Genomic DNA, 7,189 nt, shown 5'->3' with positions numbered 1-7,189 from the left:
AAGAGATGGGTACAATAAAATCTTTAAAGGTTTAGTTATGCTTTAAAAAAAAAAGAGATAAGAGATGGGTACAATAAAATTTTTAAAGGTTTAGTTATGCTGCTTAAAAGAAACGGAAGAAAATTATACCATCAAATAATGTAGAGAATTAGGGGCCTACATCAAATTTTCCCTAAACCTGTTACGCCCTCAGCAGGTAATATGTGAAATCCATGCGGTAATATAACCCCGCGTCTAAAAAAATCCTCAATCTCCCGCAATTCTCCCTCTCGCTCGCCCACATCCACTGCTACTTTCTCTCTCTAAACTCCACTGCTCCTTTCTCTCTCTAAACTCTAGTCCTCGCTTTCACAAAGCCTGCAAAAGTGGCCGCGTTCACTATAAAGAGGGCAGGGGCTTCCCTTCCCTCTCTCAAAAAACTAGGGTTAAATCACTTGCTTGGAAAATTCTGAGCTGCTCTGTAGTCTTTCATGGTGGCCACAAAATTCATCTTTTTGTTGGTGGCTTTGGTATTTGCTTTTAGCCCGAATTCTTTAGTGGGTGCTGAAAACGTTTCTCTGAATCTGTATTATGAGACCCTTTGCTCTTACTGCTCCAGGTTCTTCGTTAATTATTTGGGCAAGATGTTCTCTAATGGCCTTACTGACATTGTTGACCGTCGTCTCATCCCTTACAGTCATTTGTCCATGGATATGATATCGCAACTCTCTCTCTCTCATATGACATTGTAACTATCTAAGTATGTCTGCATTTGTTTCCTGCTGTTAATTTTTTGCAATGGTACAGATGTGAAGGCCCCAAATCTGTTGGAGAGGGCTAAAGAAGAGATTGAAGCAATAATGCACAGCGAGAAATTATAGAAAGGGAAACGCATGGAACAACAGCTGACATTGACGAAAACACCCCGCTCGATGAGGTCAAAGCGCCTAATGTGTTTGAATGCGCAAAAGAAGAGATCGAAGCTCTGGTTCAGACTGTTCACCCAAAGAAATAACCCATTAATAACACAGGAGGATCCCCTGAGAAAAACAGAGGTGGGTTTTGCGCTTTTCTTGGAAGGAAGTTCGAGAAATTTTGCTCCTCAAATCGATTAAGTTCGCAACCTTTCCATTTGGAATACTTGTTTTGGTGGGTGTTTTTCTTTTTCATTTTTTTACTTCTTTTGGTGGGTTTATTTTCCAAAAGAAAATAGATTGGTTCCATGGCATGAAGAAATTGGTAAATCAGAGTGGTCTCTGTATTATTGTTGATGATGGTTTTGTGGTATTGGTAACAGTTTTTCTCATTGATATTTTATTATGTGGTGATAATTCTAGTTTGTGGGTTTCTCTGCCTTTCGTATTTGATTTGATCTTATGAAGTGATTATTACTGTGCTTGTCTATTTATTTGTCTTCTTTTGAATATGACTCACAGATTGGACCGTGTTGATGTGTATATTTCTAAGTTAATTGGAAACAATTATGCATTTGCTTAAAGTGAAGAATTTTCCTTCTGGTTGATTATTATTCACTTTTTCGGGGTTTCCTTGAAATATTATTCGCTTTTATTTTATCATTTCTTATTTATTTGAGCAATGGAAAAATGAGAGAGCTTCAGTGTTTGCAGTTTGGTTTAGTGGCAAACATTTTCTCTATAGGTCGTGATCAACTATGTCCATCTTAGTAAAGTTAGTTTTTTTTTCGTAGATTCATCTTATGATAAGCATTAACCAATCTATTATCAGCTATCAGGGATGTTTTACATGGTCATTTTTTAGAACCAATTTATGTGAGGTCTATATAGTTGAATCTGGGAAATATTCAATGAATTTAGGGTCCTGGAATGTCAAGAAATTGTCATATCTTTCTCTAAGCTGTTTTTTATTAGCATTTAGATGCTGCTCTCTACTTGTATAGTAGGAAATGAATAATTTCACCATGCACGCCGTCTTACAGTTTGACGATTTTTCGCAAATCTAATATTGCGATTTAAAATGCTATTAGGGTAGTAAATATGTTGTGTTCAAGGTAGTAAATAGGGTGAGAGAATGGAGGCCTATGTCTCTCTCAGGTGAGTGAGAAAATATGTTAAAACTACAGGTATAATATATTGTGTATTGAGGGCCATTATGTTGTAATTAATGGTTTTTGAAGCAAGAGCTTTGCTTTCTGGTTTGAGACTCTGCCCTTTCCAGGTGTGGTTATCTGTTACTGTGGGGGGTATTAATGTTCTTAAGTGAGATAAGGAAGAACTCCTACACCTGTTGGCACATTATGGAGGTGTTTGATGAGGATGTTTTTGATATAGCTGAGGCCAAATATGTTTGCTTTCTGCCCATTTTAGACGAGTGAATGTAGAGGTGGATGCTTTGACTATTGTTGGCTGATAGAACCACATTGTTGTATGATCTCCTTGTGAATTTACGAGTCGATGTGTGATATCATCATTTATGATAAACAATGTGCAATCGTCTTTTCCTTGTAGAAGAAGAATAATGTGCTATTTTTTGTCCTATCTTTTTTTTATTTTTTTTATTTTTTTTTATTTTTTTTTATGTACATTTGATGCATATATAAATTATCCTTTTTGTTAGTAGAAGATTCTTGATGAAGAAATAAAACAAGACATGTGACTGCTTACAAAAGTAGCAAATGTGTTCATGAACATTGTGATTAGAGCACAACATACACTATTGAAATGTTGTCACTGCTTCAGAAGAGAATAACCATCAGACATGATTAACCTCTCTCACTCTCTTCTCCTACTCCATTTCTCTCCACCCCTCTGTCCCATTTCATTGTTTTATAACATGGGACCGTAGTCACCGAACTGATGTTTCTTCTTTGCACGATTATTGGTCAATGCCTTTTGTTTATGGGACTACTAAATAACCCATAGTTTGTTATCACTATGATGTAGAACACTCGCCATGTGGATTGCCAATTATGTTGCCAAACCATATAGACACCTTGCTAAGATTAATGCAGTCAAGTATTTCCCCAAGAAAAAAATAAAACAGTGGCCACCTTACCTGAGTTTTACGAGACTTCATAAAGAATACTTATTTACTTAAAAAAAAAATTGGACCCCTCTCTAGAGTGGATTTGCACCTCCTTTTTTAACAATGGTACGTTGGTTCAACTTGTCTGATATGTATTCTCTTAAGTGTCTCACACCCATTAATCTCACATGCTATTTCAATAGCTTGTAACTTGGTGTTTTTAATTTTTGATCCCTCTACCCATCGGACAGTACTTTGTCCAACCACCCACGCGTTTTACAGGATCCTTTCGAATTCCATTTTGTATGTCCTTAAACTATGCGTCATTTCATGTGCGCGTTTTACAGGATCCTTTCGAATTCCATTTTGTATGTATGCGTTATTTCATGTGTGGATGAAGGATGGATTCCTCCCAAAGTTCACATTAACCTGGCATATTGACCCTACTATGGACTAGTGCACAGTAAGGTGGAAGCTAATCTATGCTATGAGATATACTATTGTTCTCTTTTTTCCCACATTAAGAGTTGATTCTCGTCTTGTTCTGTTTCTGTGGATGCTCCTTCCCCAACAAGTCCCATAGCAGCCCTTCATCAGTCTGTCACCGCTGCCATGAGATGAGATGGGCGGACTAATTTTACTACTTTTATTGAATACTAAGGAAAGAAAGTTACATCATTAGAAATGACAAAAGAAGGTAAAGAAGTCCTTAGTCAGGGAATCAGCCACAAAGTTTCTTTCTCGATAAACATGAGAGAAGGAGACCGATAAAGGGGAAACAAGATCTAAAATCTGCAACTATAATGGTCGGAGTTCTCATGGCATGCATTGCTCTTTGTTACACTACTTGATAACATGTATTGCAGATGTTTTTTCCCATATTTTGAGCAGGACCCATATTTCATAGACAGTAATATATTTGGGTTACACGAAACCAGTTTTGGTTACTCCAACCGGGCCATGTCCGGGTATCAAGCCCGGTTCGTGTAATCGAACAAGGACAAGATACACACTTTTTAGGAGTTGAAATCTTTTTTTATTCACATCCGCACATATTGAGGTCGTGATAATCAATAATTGGAGGGCCTTTGGGCATTGGAACAACCTATTCCACTTGGTGTTTTAAGTGCGCCTTATTTTTAAAACAAAGGTCGACACCTCATAGAAACTTTTTCCTTACTACAATTCTTCCTTTTTCTCTCAATCTTGGCCTCTCAAGCATTCATCTCTCTCTCTCTCTCAATATTAACCTCGAATTTCATTGCCACAAAGAGAAGTACATGAAGAAATTACAAAAAGGATAAAATCACCAACGATGATTGATGAACACCCTTTTTGCTAATGCATCAGCCTCAGCTTTACCTCGCAATGCATCAAGAAGAAATAAGTAAAATAGAGTGAATTTCATCTACTAGGCCCCTTAGTCGCCACAGTTGGTTCACCTCGTCTCTTGCCTATGCAAGAACATTTGAGGAATCCCCTTCAATCGTCTTATGGCCATCCATTTCTATTAGTAGTTTTAGACCCTCTAGTAAACCTCTAGATTCAGCTACATTTGCTGTTGTATTACTACACGAGCCTGAAAAAGTCTTTAACACATGTCCGTTGTGATATCAGATTATTCCTCCAAAACTAGCTGGTTCTGAATTGCCCATAGAGCTACCTTCAAAATGGAAGTGGTTTCCAAGTAGCATGAATCCTATTGGAAACTTTTCTCAACTTTGCTTCCTCGAAAGGGTTCTGAAAAACTTGGTTTTAGGGTATACCCCTACAATCCTTATACATCGAAAACCAATCCACCACCATTGCAAGAATATTTGATTTGAGAAAATTCAGATCTATTCACACTCCTTCAAAAGCTCTTCAATTACGCTCTCTCCAAGTATTCCACATTATACCAGTCCATATAGATCGCCATAGAATTGTGCCAATCTTTGGTATATCTGGATGCATCTATTGTTAGAGAAGGACATTCATTGACTGAGGGGTTTGGAAGTGTAGCTAAATCAAATTTCAACCCCAATTTCAAAGATTTTGGGTTTAGGGGCAATGCAACAATAAGTGGTCCACAGTTTCATCATTTTGCAAACATAGTAAGCATCCATTTGTTAAGATGAATCCCCTTCTTCAAAGATGGTCTATTTTGGGAATCTTCGACATGCAATCCGCAAAACAACTGAATTGTCAGTGGTATGTGAAGGCTCTAAACTTTATGAAGATTTGGATCTATGTCCCAATACCTATCATCGTATAGGAGACAGTAGACTGACTTCATGGAGAAGTCACCATGAGGATTCAAGTCCCATATAAGCATAGAAGAAGTTCTGTAAAAGCTCCATAAGGTTTTGGAATTCACTAACTAAAGCATCATACATCTTCCTGTACCTGCACACAATAGATCAAGAGTTATTAGAAGCATCATCCCCTCTCAATTCATTCACTAAGGCCAGTGGGCCAGTGGGTTTGGCACTTTAAAAAAAATCTTAGTAAAAAAATATCAAAGGGGGTAGTTTCCCAACCACTTATCAAATTAAAAAAGGAGTTTGGTATTCCTTTCCCACCAATTTAAACGGTGGTGAAGATATATAGGTCTGTAATGGTCAATCCCTTTCCAAATACAAGACATGGATGCCTAGGACCTTGGACTTGTAATAACTCCAGCCACTTATCAAACTAAAAAAAGGAGTTTGGCCTCCCTTTCCCACCAATTTTAAAGTGGCGAAGATATATAGGTCTGCAATAGTTAATCCCTTTCCAAATACTAGACATGGATGCGTAGGACCTTGGACTTTTAATAACTCCATAACAAACATTCAATCCATGTTTTTCTTTGTCTTTAAGGACATAACACCACAATGATGTTGTAACTAAAACCGCCACCACCACTTTGTAAGTAGGCTTGTTTTCATCATTCTTAGCCTTTTGATACCCAATCCACTATCATTTATTACTGCACTGACCTTATCCCATCTTATCATCTTCAATTTCTTTCTCTCTCCCATTTCCCCCAAAAAAACGCTCGCATAACATCCTCTAATTGTTTCCCCACTGTTCGAGGCATGCGAAATATTGACATAATTGATCAGAGTGGTTCTTCCCCCAAAAGATAGTAACTTGGATTGCCACATCATTTTCTTTTCAACTATATGGTCTCATATCAATATTGAAGGATTGCATGCAATAAGGAGAATTCCAAGGTACTTACAAGGCAAAGTACTCACATCACATCTAATGATATTTGCCAATTGTTTAAGGCTATTATCACATCTAATGATATTTGCCATTTGTTTAAGGCTATTATCACATCTAATGATATTTGCCAATTGTTTAAGGCTATTATCCTCACAACTAATGCCAATCATAGTAATTTTACCGAAGTTTACCTTCAAGCTCATAGCTTTTAAGAACGCCCAAAGGAACCTAATTTCTCTCTCCTCAGTATTGCAAAAAACAATGGTATTATCAACATATTGGAGATGCGAACTCTTCAAACCATTGTTGCTAATATCAATGACATTTATTAAACCTCTATCCACCACGGATTTCAGCATGATAGAGGATCCCCGTTATGCATTCCCCTATAAGGCTTGAAATAACCATATGCATTCCTATTAAATAAAATAGAAAAATGAGTAGTTGAAAGACATCCTTGTATGCATAACCTCCATGTAGATTGAAAGCCCATTTTTTCCATTATCTCATGAAGCACTTGCTAATATCTACCTTATCGTATGCTTTCTCACAATCTATTTTACAAATCACTCTTGGATTCTTATCCTTCAATCTTGAATGGGTACACTCTTGAGTAATAAGAATGCTATCTTTAATTTGCATGTCTTTTAAGATAGCAAACTGAGGCCCTACAACCACCACGTGCAAAGCCTCCTAAAGTCAGTTAGCTACCACTTTTACAATAATCTCATAAATATTGGCAACAAAATTGATAGACTTGATATCGTTCACCTCCTCAATCACCTGTGTTTTAGGGATTAGGGTTGTGAAAGTAGAATTCATCGCCTTACTAAATTTTTCGCTCGAAAAAATTTCATCAAGCATAAGCATAAGCTCATCTTTATAAAACATCCCAAAATCTTTGAAAGAATACCATTGAGAAACCATCAGGCTTGAAGATTTATCTCTTTCCAATCCAAAAATTGCTCTTTGATATGATTTAATTCTAATATATGTTCCAACCATTGAGCTCTAT

The 7,189-nt window shown here is 37.0% G+C and overlaps 1 long non-coding RNA gene across 1 annotated transcript; it reads left to right on the top strand.

The window, feature by feature from the left end:
- Positions 1-209: 209 nt before the first annotated feature.
- On the top strand, positions 210-1,318 carry LOC148781998 (uncharacterized). Its single transcript, XR_016056066.1, has 2 exons — positions 210-598; positions 787-1,318. It is a non-coding gene; the product is annotated as an uncharacterized LOC148781998 (long non-coding RNA).
- Positions 1,319-7,189: the final 5,871 nt, after the last annotated feature.

This window comes from Amborella trichopoda, chromosome 5 (genome assembly GCF_054954075.1).
Source record: "Amborella trichopoda isolate Santa Cruz 75 chromosome 5, AtrichopodaSantaCruz75HAP2 v2.0, whole genome shotgun sequence".
Lineage (NCBI taxonomy): Eukaryota > Viridiplantae > Streptophyta > Magnoliopsida > Amborellales > Amborellaceae > Amborella > Amborella trichopoda.
This window is presented reverse-complemented; position numbering and strand designations above follow the sequence as displayed.